The 22,511-nt window shown below is 35.1% G+C and overlaps 1 long non-coding RNA gene and 2 pseudogenes across 1 annotated transcript; all 3 read right to left on the bottom strand.

The window, feature by feature from the left end:
• Positions 1 to 7,343: 7,343 nt before the first annotated feature.
• On the bottom strand, positions 7,344 to 17,259 carry LOC105057286 (uncharacterized). The gene is made up of 5 exons (XR_012138612.1): positions 16,713 to 17,259; positions 16,560 to 16,624; positions 10,507 to 10,740; positions 7,987 to 8,851; positions 7,344 to 7,637 (listed from the first exon to the last, which is right to left on the bottom strand). It is a non-coding gene; the product is annotated as an uncharacterized lncRNA (long non-coding RNA).
• Positions 8,964 to 10,462, bottom strand: LOC140855555 (uncharacterized; annotated as a pseudogene).
• Positions 11,923 to 16,550, bottom strand: LOC140855657 (uncharacterized; annotated as a pseudogene).
• Positions 17,260 to 22,511: the final 5,252 nt, after the last annotated feature.

Below are 22,511 nucleotides of genomic sequence, written 5' to 3'. Positions count from 1 at the left end.
CCAAATGTCTTGGGCTGCGGATAGGTTTTGCAAATTAGCACAAAACTAAACATCTAGGATACACTGGATACTGCAATTCTTTTGGCAAAAGAAATGGTCAGGATCAATGGAAACAAGATACTGGCAATGGTGCAAAGTGCAGCTTGACATTTATCTGCATCACAATCGTCAAAAAACTTGTAATCCAAATTTACTCGGAAAATTTTATAAATCAAATTTATGAATCTATTGTTCAAACATGAAACAAGAGGCGAACTCGGGCAACCATATTAATTGGTTTTAACCTGAGATATTTCCACACATTTTACCTATCTTGAGATATGCTACTGGATCCAATTTTATTGCAGTCATTGCAACTAAACTCCCATCAGCCCACCGATCATGCAAAATTTATTGTTATAGCTGTAAAACTCATGTCATGTGACCCTTTGCACACCATCATCCCCCACCATCATGCTGCCACCCTTTGTCAATCTCCTCAAATATCACTGCCCCCTCTCATTATCATAAACTCTATTGCTACCATGTATATTTTTTCTGAACATCTTTGTTAGGACAAGTCAACCGACTACCGACTCCGACACTACATTGGCCGCATGAACACATTACGCCGATTTACGATCGATGAACCGACCTACAGTTGGCTACTATTAACCATCAACTAATAATTTGGTTAACTCCTGACCGAAGACCATCGGCATATTAGAGTTACCAGTCGATGCTCATTCGGATTTACTACCGACTTATCAGTATTACCGACATATAATTGGTCTATCTGCTCAACACACCCTAACTGTTATGAACGGTTATCGACTACATGTCACGACCATTAATAGGAATAAATAGTCTACTAACTCCACATTATAGTCCGATAATTTAGCGCCATAAAAAGTGGGACCACGTATTTGACGGTTACATCAGAATTATCTATAAAAGGGAGATAAATAAACAGCACGAATAAGACAATTCTGGACTAAGACTCTGTCACTCTAAACATTCTTATCTGCTATTTACCAACCCCCTCTTTGACTTAAGCATCAGAAGGTCCCCATCGAATACAATTTCGATCTGTGAGGACTTTGTCTTGCAGATGTTCTTCACCGGCGACAGGTGACAGGGGATTGGCCGCAACAGATTGGTGCGCCAGATTTTTTTCTCTCGATCCCTGGTCATACGGCCCTTTATTGCTTGATACGTTGAATTTTGCTTATTTTTGCACTTTTCTTCTTCTTCTGCCGAATAAGTGAAATTTCTTATTTCGTATTGTGTAAGCAATTGTAGGTAGGAATTTTATTCTTCCGGTATTTTGATGCCCCCCTCTCTTCCTGTTTCTATTCATGTGGTTGTGAGGATATCAGTTACTACTGTTCATTTGATTGATTATCTGCTGAACTTCGTTGCTTTTTTATTTTGATTGAAACTTAGTTGCTTCTTATGAACATAGTACATCATAGATTAATTTTTCTAAATATTCAGTCTTTTCTTGTGTGCATCAATATTTCTTTTAGTATTTTTGTATCAAAATGTGGTTAGCTCTCAAACCTTATGATGTATCAATAACTATACAATAATCCTATTCTGTTAATTATCATAGTGTATTGAGGTTCCTGAAGATTTGGCGGTGTACATCAATGTTTAGATAAATGAATGTTATTGTTGAATCTAGGACACATCTAGAAGGAATTTTTTGCTTAAGGTTGAATCTCAGCATAAATAGGAGATGAAGTTTTTAAATGTGCTGTCATGTTATTTTGGCCTCACCTTGAAAATTTTGTATAGTGGCCATTCATTTAAGTACATGGATCATGATATCGGATAGTTCTCAAGGATAGCTGAATATTTCCTAGTAAATTCAACAGCCTTTTTGAGCAGTTTAGTGTGATTTTCTAGCATGCAAGTTTGTTGCCATTGACTTTAATTCCTTGAGAATCACCTTATGTGGTATGGTATTATATCACTGAGAACATGGTTTGGCATCTAATTCGGCATGCAACTAGACATGACATGAGGACTTGTTTGGCCCATTACGCCTTGAAATTTGAAGAAAGCCCTAAAAAACAAACAGTTTTTTTACCCCTCGGAGAACCCGAAAACTCGCTAGTTGGACATGATATAAGAGGGAGTCATGGGCAATGATCATGCGGGGCTAGTCCTGACATTCTTTGGGCCAAATAAAAAAATAATTTTTTTTTATTAAAAATTAATATATTTTAAATATTAATTATTATTAAAAAATTAATCTACATGCATTTTGTAATACAAAATTTTTTATAATTTTTTTATAATCAATATTTAATAATAATTCTTCTTCAATAGATAGCATAGCTAAACCATTTAATCTTTTTTGTAATATCATTGATCGTAAATATAATTTTAATAATTTTAATTTTGAGAAATTTTTTCAGCAGAGACAACAGTGACAGGTATGGTTAATAATATTCTATATGCAATTGATGCATTTGGATAACAATTTATTTTATTAATATAATTAAGTATATCTATAGCGGTATTTTTTTTTTTGGTATAATTGCTTTTAGAACTTTTAATTCTGAAAATAAATCAATCACATCAAGATCATAATGATTACCATTTGTTAAAATACTTTAAAGATTAAGACAAGATTTTTTCAAACTTTCTTCGTCCAATGAAATTAATGTTTTGAAATCAAACAAAAATTTAAAATTATTTTCATATAATTGAAATTATTTAAACCTATATTTCAATGAAAAGATAGCTTGATCTACTAAATATAAAAAATAATTAACTTTAAATGATTCTTCTGATGATTGTTCAATATCTACATTAATATTTTCATCAAATTATTTTTTTTTACTTGACATTTTATACGAAATATAGGATTAATTCCTATCTCATTTGCAATTTTCTTAGCTGAAATTATAACAGAAGTAAAGCCAGTTTCTCTATATCTTTTAAAAAATAAAATTAATTTTTTTAATTGATCAATGGCAACATCTATACGCATATCCTTAGATTGTAAATTTTTGCTAACTAAATTAACAGTAAATAGTATATCATACCAAATAGTCATTCCTAATAAAAATTTAAAATTTTCAAACTCGTGTGTTGCTAAAGATTCAGTTTTATTCTTTATTTTTGCATCCTCACAAATTTCAGCTAATTAATATAAAGCTTCTCTTATTTGTGGAGTTTGAAATCTTATTGCTTTGACGCTCTCAATACGACTTTCCCAACGTATTTGTGACAATGATTTTAATGTTAAATTAGGTACATTATTAAATAAATTTTTTTATCTCTTTATAAAACCATTAAATGCATTATATATACATTGTATCACATCAAAAAATATTTTAGCTTTACTACAAGATGAAGTCATATCACAAAGTGTTAAGTTAAGACTATGACAAACACATGGTGTATAAAATGCTCTAGAATTTATTTCTAACAATCTTTTTTGTACTCTCTGATTTTTTTTCTTTCATATTAAATCCATTGTCGTATTCTTGTCCTCTTATATCATCAATATTTAAATCAAGAGTTTCTATAATAGATTGTAATTCATTAAAAAGGCCTAAACATGATGTATTATCCACTTTTAAAAATTCTAAAAAGTATTATTCTATTATTATTAGTCTTTTTGAAATATTCACACATCGTATGATCAAAGACATTTGCTCTTGATGATTTGCATCTGGAGTACAATGAGTATAATTGAATAATATTTTACTTCTTTAATTATTTTAATTATTAATTTTTTTATATTAGATGCTAATGCAATTACTAACTCATCTTGAATTTTATGACTAAGATAATGATATTGAATTTCATTATTTTGAATATATCTAGGATGTTCTTGCATAGTTGGATCAAAAATAACAATCATTTCAATTAATCGTAAAAAATTATCATTATTATTTTAATAAATTTTTTTATTTGTTCCACGAAAAACTAAAGAACTTTGAGCAAAAAATTTAACAGCAGCTCTTATTCTTAATTATATTTTTTTTCTAATATTCTTTCTCTTTATTAATTTGCTCTTGAATATGTTTATCAATTGTTTGCTTTTTTTTAAATCTATTCTGCAAATCAATCCAAATGGTCATATTATGAATGTGATCATTACTAGTTTCATGAGCTTTAAGTCTTTCACTAAGATATTTCCAATCTCTAAAGCTATCACTTGATAATTGACTTCTACTACTATTATCATTTGATTTAAATAGTTTACAATAAAAATAAAATAATTTGTTTAGCTCTTTTGAATATACTAACCATTTTCGATCATGTTGCTCTCCATTTGGTAAAGTTCGATCGTAATGTGTTAAAGAAAAATATCTATTATATTGATCAAGAGGAAACTTTATATTAATATCTCTTTTAGGATTATTTTTAATTAATAAATCTCTAGAATTTATATCAAGACTATCTTATATCTTAGGATCATAAATGTCAAAAATATTTGATTCACTTGATTTTTCATTCATTAAATTTTTATAATCACTAATGAGATCATCTGTACTATTAGTATTATCATTAGTATTATTATCATTATCCAATTCACAAGAAATATTTTTATTTTTATTGACAAATTCACTAGCAATATTATTTGAATTCTCAACTATATTATTTTTTTAAGTTATAATAAATTTATCAAGACCTCCTTTTAATGATTGAGTCAATTGTTCTTGTTTTCTTTTTTTCTTAAGTTTTTCATGACCCGAAGAATATTTTTTAGGTATCATTTTTATAAATAAAATAATAGATATTAGCTAAAATTAATAACCAATAAATTTGAAGTTTAGAACAATAGAACCTAATTTAAAGCCTTTTGATAGAATAATAGAACTTGCTTGAAGGTTTTTTTGATCGAACAAATTTGAGCAAAAACTACTGTAATTGTAATAAGAATTTAAATCTGAAAAATAAAATATAACAATTAATTAATTACTTTAAGAATAAAATATAGTAAAAAAGAAATAGGAAAATGAAGTGAAACCACAAATAATCCAGAAAAATAAGATGGATATAAAGACCATGATTATATTTATTTAAAAAAATAAGTCTTAGGTATACAAAATTAAATATATTCCATCATATACAAGGATTCTGACCCATTGATCAAGACTCTCACATAGACGGACCAAATTTCATATGCCTAAACTAATCAGATCATAATTAACAAATCCATATAATTATATTATATGGATCATTTTTTTTTTATTGTGTGGACTGTGGACCATTTTTTTTTCTTTTTTTCTTTCTTCTTCTTCTACGGTAAAACAAAGGACTTATCTTCTCTTTTATTTTTTAACGGAACAGTGTAGACCATCTTTTCTCTCTTTTTTTTTTATTGTGGATTGTGGACCATTTTTTTTTCCTTCTTCTTCCACGGTAAAACAGGAGATCTTTTTTTTTTTTTTTAACGAAATAGAGAACTCATCCCTCATTTCTGAGGTAAGGCCACAAGAGAGATCCTCCTTCCCAGCTATCAGTGCCCACAACTGAAGGGGCATCCCCGACGACTGGATGGCGACAACCACAGGATCCGGTGATTGGCGGCGGCCCAACAGTGCCAGAAAGATAAAAAAATGAAAAAACAGGAGAACTTGTTGAACTAAGATTTTAAGAATTTTTTTGACAATAAATCAGCAAAAAATCAAGTTTAAAATTCATAGCAAATTGAAGGAGGATTGAAGAGATTTACTTGATTTTTTGACGGATTTTGATCTGATATTTGATGCCCAAAGCATGGAAGAACCATTGGTGAATAGCAAAACAGGGAGAAATCAAAGGAGGCATTGCGAGGTGATAAGAGGGGATGAGAATTGAGAAATTACGAGAGAAATCGAGATGACAAGAGCTAAAAAGCTCTTGCTAAGAGCCGTTGGAGAGTCGGGACTCTGGAGAGGAAGAATGACGTTTGATTTATCCAAAAAAAGAATAGGGAGAAAGGCGTTGTGAGGTGATGAGAAATTACGAGAGAAATCGAGATGACGAGAGCTAAAAAACTCTTGCTGGGGCTTGGAAGCCGTTGGGAGTCGGAATTCGAGAGAGGAAGAATGGTGTTTCGTTTACCCAAAAAAAAAAAATCGAAGCCTGGGGCGATCGCCTAGTTCGACTCGCCCTAGGGCTGACTATGTGATCATGTAACCATTAAACTCAGCAGTTCTTCATCTTCCCCTTGCTAACACCACCTGTTATCCAGTATGACCATATACATTCGCCATGGAGGCACTACAGTATAATGTAGCATTGCCAACGCAAAATTAGTCAATTATCGATGCTTATAAGCATCGCAAATTAATTCCTCGAGAAGCATCGGACAAGCATTGTTAAATGAAGTATGGAAACTATTTTTTTTGATGCTTCGGTAAACCATTGGTAACATGAGAAATATTCCCGATGCTAGCATTTGCATTGTTAAAAATGTAAATTCCGATGCTTATAAGCGTCGGCAAATGCTAAGCATTTTCGATGCTTTAAAATGTCAGTATTTACTAAATTAAAAAAAAAATAAAAAACATGTAATCCGAAAGTAATCTGTATAATAATATATATACCTGTTCAAAATTTATTAAAAATGTTGAAACAATATGAACCACTTTGGAATCTCTCAAGTTGCATATGTTTTTTTTGGAATCTAGTACCACCATCCTTAGTCTTATGTTATTCTTTCCGCACCTATTTATTAGTTCCCTCTTGAGGGACCGCCAACAAAAATGACAAGAAAATAAGGCAGATGAGAAGTGCCAAGTGCCAATTTTCTACATGGTTATGAGAAATAGTTACAGGCCTTTGCATTGACTGCTTTCCATTGACTGCGGTATTGAAGCCTGCATCTGGTCCACTGGCTGGAGAGTCGGCTGATGGTAACGTCGCAAGGCAATAATGAGGAGGCATTAGATGCTCAAAGTGGCTTTAAATAGATTGGTATGCCCGCACAAGTCAATCAAGTGACCTGCTCTAATATACCGCAGAGCCATCAGACCAGCACAGGGAATGCCAGCGAGAACAGTCCCAGGCATGGACCCCAACCTGCTGTTGGCGTGTTCGTTTTCTGCCGCCGCCTCATGTTATACTCTGGCTAAGAACCAAGGTTAGTTACTATTAGAGGCATCACATATCATATATCAAAAGTGCGACGCAATGCAAAACGAGCATGACCAGAAGCTGTGATCTTAATCTGATTCAAGATTGGTGAATGCACACGCATTTTATTGATGACCTCCTGTTAGCATCTTTTACAAAAACAGAGATGAATCGAGATGAATGTATCAAATAAAAAATATATTAACTGCCCAAAATATTCTTAAAAAGGATACCTGAGGGTCATACATGAAGTGGCCTGCTTTATAGCCTAAGAGAAATACTCGACCAGTTCTGGAGAACTAACTTTTTGGGCTGCGAACAGGCATTTCATGCAATTCCTCGGGAACATTTAAATTTTGATCTGGTAACCCAAGATTCAATATAAACTCACTTACAATTCATCTAATTTAGGAAAAAAAAAAACACATACACTAATTTTAGTAATGTATAACGTATCAGCATGTATTTTTTCAGGGAGTTCTCCCTGATACAACCGAACATGAATACTCCCATTCATCACCTGTCCTGCCTTACTTTACAGGTGATATTCTTCATGCATTTCTTCACTCCTGCATTATTTATAAAAAAAAAAAAATGCTGAGAAAGATGAGTTGTCACTTTTCAGACCTATAAGGTGCTTCTTAAACAGGTTAGACTACAGAGATGACTCAATAACATAGTCACGCAAGCAGTGGGACTTCTTTCAGGAACATGCAACACTGCATAACATTACTTCACATACGCATGCATGCACACCTATCTACTACCAGTCTTATACCGTTACATGCATTAGCAAGCAACCTTCAAAGCATATTGAAATAACAATGGGAAGTGGAGCAGCAATACGTATATGAGTAGATACCAGTAGCACTTAACAAATGTTAGAAAAAGGGAAATGATGGAGAATGGAGGACAGACCTGCACTTCTTCCCCCATTGATTTTCCACAAACCTGCACTCGATAGTCAAGCTTCAACCTGAGGGAGACTAAATAAAGCCATCCAGAGGATTATTTCAGACAGCCCACACATTTGAAATACAAGATTTACAACATCATAGAAGGCAAAATTACAAAAATCTGAGATTACATATATCTTTTGTATGCCTGTATAGACAATGGTGACATTTTTTTGGACATATTTCATCTTGATCCATGTTTGGTGCCTATTAAAACACTTTAACTTCCGGTCCTCATTCATCTTACTATACAAATGCAGCAAAATGCATAAAGAAAAGCTTGGCTGGTAAGAGAACAATCGACCAAACAAGTTGGCAGAAACTCTCATCTAAGCCTTCAGAGCATTTTTATAATCCACAGCTTATATTTACTTATGTACAAATATACAAGGCAGGGTCCAGTCAGATCCATATCAGATAGGCGCCTGCACAGCTTGATGTAAGGTTCAATGTTTCCAGATTCCTGTATGCTCCTCCTAAGTCCCTGCAACACAGCTGCCCTGTCTATGTATTCAGGCCATAACCCTAAATCAAGCATTTGTATAAGAGTTTCTGAAGCATCTAAATAAAATCCCATCATAAAACAACATGAAGCCTTCATCAACAACAAAACTTCCCAAGCACAACTCGTTACCAACTCATTCAAAAATACTAGGCAAACCCCACCATATCTTACTACCATAGATTTAGATGCAGTATTTTGACAACCATTATGAAAACAAGAAGTCAAAGTCTCAATAATAAAACAACAGATGGCATGAAACTTACACACTCAAATCGATATATACTTTCATCATGATGGAGCACACGATCATTTTCATAATAAACTAGATCCAAAAAGAGAATTGCAGGTTAGTTCATTTAAAGAGCATTTCAATCCTTGCTTTAAGTTAAATATATTTGAAAAAATACCAGCTTAACAAAATTCAAACAGCAATATAAAGTCATAATAACAATCCATATCAATACGTAAACCTGTCCGTCATGTTCATGAATTACAAAACTCAAAAGAAAGATAGAGGCATTGGGCTATCAGTCATCCATAGAAGCATGACTATCATCAACTCCATGACTGTTGGAACTATCAGGAGTCTACAACAAATATATAAAAACTTCAGTGTTGAGAATACGAAAATAATAATATAAATTAAATTATTAAGTTAATAAACAAATATAAATATAATAAGATATTTATCCTAGAAGAGTCTACAAATGTGTGTAATGTGGATGCCAACTGATCAATCTGAGTCTTCAAGCTGGATATTACAGTGTCATAATTTTGTTTTATCATCCCCATTTGCGCCTGCACCCACGCCTCTACCTGCACTTGCGCCTGCACCCGCGCCTCTATCTGCTTCTTGATCCGTGCCTTCATTCGAGCCTCGGGCATAGATATATCAACATTGCTAGAGCTCTCTCTAGCATCCTGAGTGCATCAGCGTATATTAGATAACCGAGTGGGGATGACTCCAACTCTATAACCTCTCACTCGACCGTACCAATCCAGTCCCAGTAGCTTTGTCATCATCTGAGCCTCGACACGACTGGCCTCCATAAATGCTAAGGATTCACCGACACGCTCTGCAATAAGAGATAAAACTCTCTCCTATATTCAAAATATATATATATATATTAATTTTATAATAAAAAATAAATTATAAATTATTATATTAAATAATTATAAATACATACAAATATATCTCGCGACTCGTCAGTAATAAAACGGCCATCTCGATGAACATAAGTCATCGTATAAAACTCCACCTGATCCGGCTCCCGACCATGCTCATCTATCTACAGAAAACATAAATTTCATAAAATATATGATCCATAAATTATAATTGACAAATATTTTGAAATACGATCCATAAAGTTTGTAATATGCTAAATATTTTGAAATAAGCTTACATATTCTTGTTTGCGTCGTGCATAGCTTTTGGAACCTGATGTATGAGGAGCAGATTGAGCTGCTCGTGCAGCCCTACCAATAGCAGAATATGCCTACAAAATAAAGTAAACAATGTAATATATCTTGTATATATCTAAATTATCTATATTAGTAATCAATATAACATAAGATATATAATGAATGTATACAATTACTTGTCCTCTCTCAGAGAATCAATAATGGACAAGCTCCCTCCACCAATGAGGATCAACATCAAGAGGACAAATATGAGTAACATCGTTCTCTGCCAAGCCCTCTCTCTTATAGTCCCTCTTTAGTGTTGCCTTAAATTCTTTCCATTTTCGATTAAGGGACTTCAACACCTATTCATGGCTGTCTGGAGGGAGTACAAATTTACTCTACATTGAAGCAAGGATATCCAATTATTAAATAATATAATTAATTGTGTATAAATAAATTAACATAAATTATTAAATCATCTTTTTATCTCTACTAATCGTAGAATCTCAAGCTTATATGCATGAAGCATATCGTTCCATCTAGAATAATTTAAAGGGCAAAGCTGACCCTTACGTGCAATAGTACTTGAGAAGCTCATCAACAATCTAGTCGACTTGTTGATGGGCTGCCCCATCCGATTGTACCGAATGACTTGTTGACGGTTGTCGACAGGTTGTGACGGATCGGCATGGGACTACTGCAGGAATGATGAAGGACCGGCATGGGATTGCTGTGGGAATGACGAACGACCGGCCTTAAACTGCTGGGACCACTTCAACTGTCGTCTGTGTCGAGGCATGATATCATCTAATATTCACAAATAGAAACAAAAACCAGATAAGTTATAAAATGATAAATACAACATTGATTAAATTGCTAATAAAAAATAAAATAAAATAAATGAATATGAATATATAATAAATGTACACATCTTAAATCTCTTACAAATTCAAAATCAATCAATATTTTTTTCTTCAATATCTATCCTAACCAAGCTTGTAGCATTTAGATCATTAGTCGATGTAAGATTATAAGGCATACACTGCGTATAAGTTTCATCATCCTTTATTTCTAACTCCTTTCCCAAATCATATAAGTCTCGGGGTTTCGTTGTCACCACAACAGCCCATTCCTTATCTTTCAATTCTTATACAAAAAAACTTGACGAGCTTAAGATGAAAAAACAAATGGATCATCCTTTAATAACACCCCAGTATGTATCAGCCTTGAAAAATTTATAAGCATAATCTATCATATCTTGTTTTAAGCCCCTTGGAGAGTTTCTATCCATCCAATTACATCAAAATAATATAATTTTAAATTTTTCATAATATTCTAACTCAAAAATATCTGTAAGTACACCATAATAAATCTTTCTATTTGCTTCCACTACGATGCCACTGTTTTGGGTTTTTCTAAATTTTTCACATTCTTTTGTATGAAATTTAAATTCATTAATGATGAAACCATTATATCTGTTCACAATATTATTAGGATCTCGAGCAATGACAATTAATTCATCTGAATAGTTACTCTCCATCATTATTAATACTTAAAAATCATAATAAAATTGTTAATATATTATTTGATGCTTATAAATGTACTCAAATATTAATCTTTCCTCTTATATAGATAACTAACCTGTTTAAAAAGCCATTTAGAGAATAACTCGATCAACCATCATTGCTTAATCCTTGGATTGGATCGAATGATATGATTTGCTCATCTCTGAGCAACCAAAAATTTACTACAAGAAAAATTAATTCTTTAATTAAGAATATTACATATGATGACAACAAAATAAATCAATATATGACTATACTAACCTGCGATACTGAGATATTATATCACTATGAAGTAACATATAATGATGGGCTTGTGTTAGGGATTTTTTGTCAAGAACCACACTTTCAACCTTCTCCAAAATTCTTCCAGTAGTTGAGAACTTATAAATTTCTGAGTTTTCAATAATATCATTTTTTTTTTGCGGTCGATTGAAAATGATCTCTATATTTTTAAGATATCTTGAACAAAATATCAAACACTCTTCAGCAATATATCTTTCTGTATTTGAGCCTTCAGGATAGGCTCTATTCCATACATAATCTTTTAAACGCATAAGATACATTCAAAAATTAATAATTTATTAAATCATCAAAATAGATACAACATTATTTATATTCAAAATTTTTAAATTATAAAGTTTAGCAACATCACCTCTCAATAGGATACATCCATTTATAGTGTACTGGTCCACCAAGTTTTGCTTCCGCAGCTAAGTGAACAAGTAGATGAACCATAATCGTGAAAAATCCGAGGGGAAAGATCTTTTTCATATTGCAAAGTGCAAATACAATACCAGACTCTAATCGATCAAGCTCTCGTGGATTGAAAATTTTGAAGCATAATGACTTAAAAAATGATGATAATTGAGCAATAATAGCAACCACTTGTTTTGATATTGATGATCTTAAAGCTAGTGAAAAAATATCTTGCATCAAAATGTGACCATCATGACTTTTAAGATTAGAAAGTTTGCGCTCTTTGAGATTTACACATCTTGAAGTATTCAATGCATAGCCATTAGGAACCTTGATATTCTTTGAAAATATCAAAAAAAGATCTCTCTCGAATAGACATTGTATACAATACAGAGGTATATAAACTTTACCATGAGCAAGCTCTCTATGATGAAGCTCCTGTCTTATATCCATCTCTTTCAAATCTAAACATGCTTTTAAGTTATCTTTACTCTTTTCATCAAGATTTAACAATATACCAATCAAATTATCACAAACATTCTTTTCTATATGTATCATGTCAAGATTATGTCTCAAAAGATTGTACTTTCAATTAGGTAAATCAAAAAAAAAATACTCCTTTTCTTCCACAACTGCTTAACAACTCTATATGTAGATACATCTATTATGTCATCATCAATCCAACTTTCTTTTGTATGATCATCATCATCGTAGAAGTTGTTAGCATCCTCAAACACTCCTGAATCAATATTGTGAGTACTAACATCTTCTGTCAATCCTTCATTTGTTGAGCTTTTAACATCTTTCTTTTCTCTTTTCTTAGAATACTTAGAAACCTTACCGTACCTATGATTCATGCCATGCATTTGCATAAGAACCTCAATTCCAGATGGTGGTACAGGAGCAGATCGCAACTCTATAGTACCATCAAATAAATCTTATTAAAATCGAAATGGATGGTCGACTTCTAACCATCGATGATGGCCCATATAGCAGAACTTTTCTCCATGTTTTAGCTAAATGGATAGAATCCCCACAAAAGGGACATGCAATATGTCGCTTTGTGCTTCATTCGGATAAATTAGTATATACAGAAAAATCATTGATAGTCCAAATAAGAGCTGCCCTCCATTTGAATGTTTGACCACTGTAAGCATCAAATGAATCGATACCCTCCTATAGCTATTTTAATTCTCCTATTAAAGGTTGCAAAAAAACATCAATATCATTGCTTGGGCCCTTGTTGTCTGGAATAACCATTGACAAGATAAGTAAAGACTATTTCATGCATATCTATGGTGATAAATTATATGAAATCAGAACGACTAGCCAAGTGTTATAAGTAGAACTCAATGATCAAAATAGATTAAAGCCATCAATAGCTAAACCCAATCTAACGCTGCGAATATCTAAGGCAAAATCAAAATGCCTATCATCAAATATTTTTCATGTTAAACTATCAGCTGGATATCTTAACATTCTATCTTTTGTATGACCTTCATCATGCCATTTCATCGAAGAAACTGTCTTCGATGATGCGTAGATCCTTTTCAATCTAGGTATCAGAAGAAAGTAATGTAAAACTTTAGCCGATTTTTTTATCTTACTCTGAGTAGCATCCACTTTGTTTAATACATCACTCTTTTTTTATGTGATGCCCATCATGAAGATCCACAGATATTGTATGATTCTTGGTTAACATTTTCCTTCCAATACAATATACAGTCATTTGGACAACTATGAATCTTCTCATATCCAAGATCCAATTTCTTTACAAGTTTTTTGGCTTCATAAGAAGAAGTTGGCAAAATATTGCCTTCAAGAAATGCATCATTTAATAATTAGAGTAGCATAGTAAAACTCTTACCAGACCATCCGTTCAAATATTTCAAATAAAATAGATGCACAAGAAATAAAATTTTTGTAAAATTTTTACAATCCGAATATAATTCTTGATTACAATCTTTCATTAAATTATGATACCGATGTTCTACCTCATAATTAGATGAATGCCGAGGTCTCTTAACATGCATAGGACCAGTAAATGTAGACTCATCGGGCATCACATATGTTTTTTATCCTTCATTGAAATATCTTAAATTTTCAATACCAAATCCCATAGCATCTCTAAACAAACCCCTCGTATCATCTTCTCTTGCAGCATTTCTTTATAGATTACTGATTCCAATATCAGATCTATATTCTATATGTGAGGATTGATTACACGAAGATGGCAATATGAATTCTCCATGAAATACCCATTCGGTGTATCCTCTTACAAAATCATTCCACACCCAATGTTCTTCGACAGTTTGTGGATCGAGAGAAGAATTATTTACACATTTTCGGCATGGACAAAAAATCTTTCCATTCATTGATCCTTTCTCAATAGCAAATTTAATGAAATTTCGCACTCCTTCAAAATAATCTTGAGTGGACCTTGGCTTGTTTATCCAACTTTGTTCATTGTATGAAAATAATAATTGAATAACAATTTTTGGAAAAAAGTTATACAAATAAAATTATACCAATGATCAAGATTGTAATTAATGTCAAGAAATTTATGAGGACACAATGAAATATGCATTAAAATAGTAATTTAGCAAATCACATTACATAATATGCTGTTAAACAAAGCACTGAAGAAGGAGATATAATAACTTCTGCACAGTAGGAAAAAACATCCTCTCTCAACATTACTAACATCTTCTCCTTAAAACATATGAAACTAGAATGGTAGGTTATACACTATTTGACAGATCTCAGAAGACATAGCAGAGAGTTTTCTGGTTATATAACAGTTATCATGTGATAATTACTAAATTATTATTTTATCATTTCGAATGGCTTATATAATAATTATATTCTACCATCAACTAATAGGTATAAAAGGTCCTATCCCGTTCAAGAATTGCATTAATTTTATAGGTCAGTACAGTAATCAAACAATATGGTGAGGGTCCGAAAAAAATTTCGATAGTATCTTTTCTTAGTTTTCTTCCACATGGTGTAAAATGTGTGAGGAAAACTAACGAGAAATATTATCCAAAATTTCTTTCAAATCCTCACCGTATCATTTGATTACTGTAACGACCTATAGAATTAATTGCATTTTCAAAATTATCCATACTGGACAATCAATTGATCAATGTACATAATTCTTTCATCCGTATAAAAATATATAAATATACAGATGCCGTAGAATATGTATATTAATCAAATGATGGATCTATGATTTTATGCAATGTAATATTTTTAAAATTTTTAAATTAAAAATTTTTAAAGCACCTCAGCCATGCAATAGTAGTGTCCATTCACATCAATTTGTTCTTGTATATATCAAAGTAATGAAGGTCTGCCTCCAATCCTACAAGTGAATGTAAAGCATTCCAGGCAGCAATCATTTTATTCCACTGATTTCAATCAAGTGTTTGGCAATGCATTTTTTTATTAATTCACTTCAATGTGTTTTCCATGGCAAGAATAATAAGCAAAAAAAAAATCCCACATTCAATCACCAATCAGTAAACTTCTGGTAAACTAAGGTATCTCATCATCATTGAAAGTGGAAACAGAATTTTATAAGCAGCAAGATGACAAAAAAGAAGCTTTTTGGTTGAATATACATGACAGAACATCAATATCATGATAGCACACCAATATCAACCGACCATATAAACTTTTTGTTGAATCTACAACAGCTAATCATCTGGAAAACTAGAAAATAGTTGTTTAAAGACAATCAGGAAAAAAAAAATCAGGGAACAAGCCTCCAACAGCACCTTAGAACAAGCTTGCAACAACACCCAAGAACTTAGATATGGAGCTAACAAAAAAAACACAGAAAGACCCAGCTATCGCAGGAAAATTTTAAGTCTAATCCACAGAAACTTAGGTTTAAATCAGTTAACCTTTATTGGACTACTCAGCTGGAAGAGGAATGCTTGAATGTTGATAGGTGGTAACAAACTTAAAATTAGATGACATGATATTTTGGTTAATGCCCACTGGAACCATGAAAATAAATTAGATGAGCATCTGCATGGAAAGAATACTGATTTAAACATGGTCCAGTGACCTCACTAGTGATTGCTTCTCCGAAGATGCATCATTGGTGTGACATGAATGTAGAAAATTTCCATTAGAAAATCACTTTGCAAGCAAAGAGCAACATAATTGAAGCATGCATGCATTGTTCTGTGACATAATTAAGATTGATCAATCCATTATTGCCAAAAGAAAATTAAGCAGGCATTTCATCAAACGGTGAGAATATGCATGCTATGCTCCTAAAAGAAGGACCAATGATGCCATGAGGTTGGAAGGATGGTTAACACAGCACAAAACAACAGATAGATGATGTACCAGGATCTATAGGACGCTGAGGTTTCGACAACGGTTGGAGAGGCTCCCCAGTCGGCTCTACTGTACTGTAGAAAAGGAGATGAGAACAGTTGGTAAGAGATCAATTTGCCAAAGGATCGGGATTAATTTGGCAAAGGAAATGAGAACAATAACCACGAGCCCTAGCGAAGCTTAGTCGACGGACTCTCGACGTCGTTGATGGTGATCTCCTGCTGGATCTCATCAGGGACAGCTACGATGATGGCGACGGCGACGGCGACGGCGACGAGAGATCGGAGGAGGATGAGCGAGGTGGAGGAGCTAGAGAGGCCAGAGGAAGAGGGAGATCGTCAGCGACTAGAAGTCGGAGGAAGAGGGAGATCGTCAGCGACTAGAAGTCGGAGGAAGAGGGAGACCGTCGGCGATGAGAGGTCGGAGGAGGAGGGAGACCGTCCGTCCATGATGAGGCCGGAAGAGGAGGAGGTGGGGGAAAAGAGGGATTAGTTTGGGGCTAGAAATGGAGGGAGAGGGCTGGTTTTAAATGAGGCGGAGAGTCGGTTTTCGATCGGGAACGGAGGCACAGGACATGGGAGGAATCCGAAGAGGGGGTTAGAGCGAAAGAGGGTAGGGTTTCGACTAAACGGAGGTTTGGGGTAGGTGTGAATTTTAGCGATGCATGAAAGGAGTCCGTCGATGCTTTTAGGCGTCGTAACAATTTCATCTTCCGATGATCATAATAAGTGTCGGCATATGTGAGTGGCGATTTAAATTTGCTGATGTCTCTCCCTAGCGTTGACAATAAAAAGTCAGCATTTTCACTCTTTCCTGTAGTGAGGGGATAAGTGGTGAAGGGTGAGGAAGTCTAAAGACCGGCAAGGACTACTGGAAGGCCATTCTTCAACACAAAGCAACGACGGTTGTTGCGATCAATTTTTTATCATCTATTATCGATGAAGAGTATTTGTAAGATAAAATTTTTACAGATCAGAATTGTATCCGATGAAGATCCTCCGATGTTTAAGTCAGAGAGGGGATTGATGAACAACAGATAAGAATATTTAGAATGGTAGAGTCTTAGCTCAGAATTATCTTATCCGTGCTGTTCGTTTATCTCCTTTTTATAGATGATTCTGATGTAACTATCGAATATATGGTTCCATTTTTTATAGCGCTAAATTATCGAGCCATAATCGTGGAGTTAGTCGGTTGTTTATTCTCATTAATGGTCATGACACGTCGTCGATAACCGTTCATAATGGTTAGAATATGTTGAGCAGATAGACTGACTATTTATCGGTAATACTAATAAGCCGGTAGTAGACCCAAATGAGTATCAGCTAGTAACTCTGATATGCTGATGGTCTTCGGTCAGGAGTTAACCAAATTATTAGTTGATAGTTGATAGTAGACGACTGCAGATCGGTTCACCGATCGTAAGTCAATGTAATATGTTCATGCGGCCGATGTAGAGTCGGAGTCGGGGGTTGGTTGATTTGTCCCAACAGTTACCCCCTACTCTCAAGTCCAAGGTGATCCGATGTGTACACTATCACATATTCTGTCACATTGGACGAAGGAAGTCGTCACGTGTTGCCTCGAGCTCTAACTTGACTATTAGTCTTTTTGGAGTACGAGAGTTCTCCGGCTGTTTTGTCATTTCGGTAGCTGCAGAATCATTATTGGACTGTCATTTCGACAGGACAATTTGATACTGAACGTCGTTTCAAAAAAATAATTTGACACCGGATGATACAATTCTGTCTAGTAGATCTTGGCCACGTATTCGAATATCATTGGGTTGGAGCTGTTCACGTAGATGACAGTGAGGTGGCATGATCAAGAGCAGATGCATCAAACCGTCCGACCAATGGTTGGTCCGGATGTTGCCACGTGTCATCATCTAATGAGATTCCGATTCGACCGCCTTCATCTGGATCATTGATGGATTCTATATATATAGGATCGCTATCAGCCAAACTTTTATTTTGCATTTTGTCACTATTCTCTGTTGCGGAAGCTCTGCCGGAAGGTCCCCCCAGGACCAAAGAGCTCCAAGGTCCCTTCTCCGCTTCCTTTTTAGCTTTCAGGTCCAATTTTTCATCCTTTGAATTCATCTCTCCTTTTTGTTTTAGGGTCTTCTTTGATTTTCTTTTTATGGCTAGGGCTTCTTCTAGTCGGGATAGTCAGTCGAAAAATTTGACCGACGAATCTCCTTCGGGTCCGAAAGTGAAAGCTTCTTTCCTATCTGGACCTAATGTTAAGCGGCTCCGGGAGCAGTATCGTATCCTGAAGCAGTATCAATTGTTCTCTCTTAGCTCTGATGGTTGGATAAATTCTCCACCTCCGGATCAGATTGCTTTTTATGTCGAAGACCTTCAGAGCGGTCTTCGATTTTTGACTCTGGAGTTCGTCCGAAATTTGCTTGACTACTATGGCCTTTGCCCTACTCAACTGGCATCGAATTTGGTCCGATTGATAATTAATTTTGCTTTGCTGTGTCGGTTAATACTGACCAAACCTCGTCCTTCTCTTTTTCGTACCTTCTTTGTTCTTCATCCCCATCCCAAGATTAAGAGTTGGTGGTTCTTCAACCTAAGAAAAGGCCTTTCTTTTATCATCGATCTTCCATCGTTCATTCATGGATGGAAGGACTAATTCTTTTTTGTTTTCTCCTCTCTTCTCTGAGGCTTTCTTTCACGCTGGGGTGATCCAAGGACCGGCCTCAATGAGAACAGTCGGGTGGAGATCGACGATCGGGAGAATTTTCACCGACTGAAGGATATGGCAGTACCACTATAGAGAGAGCTGATGACCGAACACGCTCTCTACAATGCCAATCTTAGTTCGATCACTTCCTTAGGTATATCTTAGTTGATCACTTTCATTTTTTTCTTATTTATTTCTGAACTATACTGACTTTTTTGTTTTGATTGCAGCTATGCAGTTGAGGACACGAGTATCGATCATCGATATTCGTCAGCATACTGTCAAGAAAAAGACAGTATCCGAAGCTGGACCCTCCCGACCTCGAAGAGGGATCGGGTAGCTGCTTCATCAGCGCAAGCGAGGGAATTCGATGCACCGTCGGTGTTGGTTCTTGAGCCGATTTTGGCGTTGTTGGCCCCGACAACGCTCCTAGAGGTGCCGTTCGCTGAAGCTAGGGTGGCGGAAGAAGACGGAGTTGCAGCAATACTATCGACAGCTCCACCAGCTGAAGTTCGAACCGTGATGGAGGTCGCAGTCGAGCAATCGACTGCTGCACCGATCGTTCCTCCAGCGGAACCATCATGGGTGCAGTCGAGTTTCGATTTTCCTTGCATTCTTAAGTGCGGAGCTGCCAACAGGAGATCGGGAGAAGGTGTCAGCAACTTCAGTAGATGACGGATTGTCGACAGGCCACTCGATTCTGTTCGACATCCAAGTTTCTGAGGATGAGTCAGCCTTGGCCAATCTGGCATTGGCCAAGCAGCTCATCCAAGCTGCTCTTCTCCCGACTGATCGGGAGAATAGAAAGAACTGAACAGTAGCCAAAATGTTCACTTCTTTCTACTCAATGATACTCGGGGTAAGTTCTTCAACATATATATTATTTTTATCTGATCTGATCTGACTTGATTCACATAACATGCATGACCTGAAGGTCGGTTATCGAAAGATTGCCGACTTTCATCGATCATGGATGGACAGAGTGGCGACCGTCAATGTTGAGAAGACGGCTGCCCTTGAGCAACTCCAGGCGACGATCGAGCAGGAGGCGAAGCTTCGAGAAGAAGTCTCCCATCTGACCATCGATCTTCAATCTTCTAGAGCTGAACTTGAGTCGGCTCGCTAGAACATCTTGTCTCTTGAGTCATGACTCAAGAGCAAGAAGCATTCTATCCACCGGCTTCAATGAGAACGGGATGGCTGCATTGAAGAACTTGAAGCCAAACGTAGAAGATATTGGGCCACCCTGAAAAGGATGGCACTGGTCGATGATGAGTCGGCTTCCGTAAAAGCTGATGCAAAGTTGGCAAGAGCGAAAGTAGAGTCGGCAAAGAAAGCTTTGAACTACGCCATTGAGAACTTCAAGAATTCTGAAGAGTTTAAGGAAGAAATTCTCAAAGGTTGGTTTGCTTCTTATTATGTCGGGTACGAGGATGGTCGAGATGCGGTCAGAAAGTTGTACCTGAATTTGGACCTGAGCAGCATCATCCCTTCTGTCTCGAAAGATGGAGCTGCCGAAGATGAAGCTGCACTGATTGAAGATGCTGCACCGATTACTGAAGTCGGTGCACCGACTGCATCAGAAGACGTTCCAATCATCGATGTTGCACCAGAGCAAGGAGATGGGAGTGACGACTGGTGATCGGTGTAATGTTTTGTCTTCTTTTTTGTAATCAAAAATTTTTTGTAATTGGACTTTGGTCCAATTTTGTAATCTACTTTTCAATGAATGAATGAAAGAAAATTTTTTTAAGTACCAACTCTTTCTTCTGTGTTTGCAATATTGTAGCATTACTATTTAACTACCGGATATTGGTCGGCAAGCTAAACATACTTGTAGAATTCCTCCGTTAGTCGACTGTTAATAGATATTACCTTTTAGGTATTAGGATAAACGGTAATAAGTCGAATATCTTTCAACCGACCGTAGTTGGGTTAGTATGTCTAGTTATCTGATAATCGATGGCAAGTCGAATATCCTTCGATCGATCGTAGTCAAGTCGGCATAATTTCAATTTGACTTGGATCGTATTGACATAGTATTTTGCTTAGTTAGAACTAAATCGGCATAATAGTTGTTCGACTAGAGCTGACTTTTTCAATGAAAAGTTGAGATATAGTCGGTACCCAGATATAATCGGTATTTTGATTTTTACGGTGAAAGCCAAAATATAGTCGATATGTCGATTTTTACAGTAAAAAATTGAAATATAGTCGATCGGAATTGACCATCCATTTATCAGTCTAAACTCACTTTGTAGTTGGTCGATGCTTTCGTGATTCTGAAATTCAATATTTCATGTTGAATATTGTACATATAAGCAGCTTTATTGATAATACATCTTTAGGTTGTCAGCATTCCACATTCGAGGAATAGCTGCTCCCTCAAGGGTTTTCAGTCGATATGCATCCGGTCTCAGTATTTCGATTATTTTGCAAGGCCTTTCTCAATTCAGAGATAACTTTTCTTGATCCAAAAGTTTTGAAACTTCAATTTTTCTTAGGACTAGATCTCCTGGATAGAAGACCTTCGACTTAACTTTTGCATTATAATACCGGACTACTCTTTGTCGATATGCTGCCATCCGAAGTTGAGCTTGTTGTTGGACTTCTGAAAGTAGATCTAGATCAGCTCTCCGATATTCTGAATTACTTATATCACTGTATTGTTCTATCCTTACTGATGGTAATATGATCTCAAATGAGATCATCATTTCTGTTCCATAAGTCAGGTTGAACGGTGATTCTCCTATTGATATACGAGGAGTTGTTCGGTATGCCTATAAGATCGGATATAATTCTTTCATCCAAAGATCTTTAGCTTCATTCAGTCTAGTCTTGAGTCCATACAAAATTATTTGATTTGTTACTTTCACATCTCCGTTGGATTGTGGATGGCCGATTGATGTGAGCTTATACGTAATATGAAATTTTCGCATAGAACTCTTTAAAGTTTTGATTATCAAATTGCTGACCATTGTCAGTGATGATGGTCTGTGATAAATCGAATCTATATATGAATGATTTTTGAATGAAGTCTTTTATCTACTTTCAGTGATTTGTGCCAGAGGTTCAGCTTCCATCCACTTAGTGAAGTAATCGATGGTGACTACTATGAACTTTTTCTGACAGATGCCAGGAGAAAAAGACCAAGAATATAAATTCTCCATTATGCGAAGGGTCATGGTGCAATAATTGATGACAACTAACTAACCGGTTGGTGCTATATATTTGCATATTTCTGACATGGTTCACACCTTCGGATAA

This window comes from Elaeis guineensis, chromosome 2 (assembly GCF_000442705.2).
Source record: "Elaeis guineensis isolate ETL-2024a chromosome 2, EG11, whole genome shotgun sequence".
Lineage (NCBI taxonomy): Eukaryota > Viridiplantae > Streptophyta > Magnoliopsida > Arecales > Arecaceae > Elaeis > Elaeis guineensis.
This window is presented reverse-complemented; position numbering and strand designations above follow the sequence as displayed.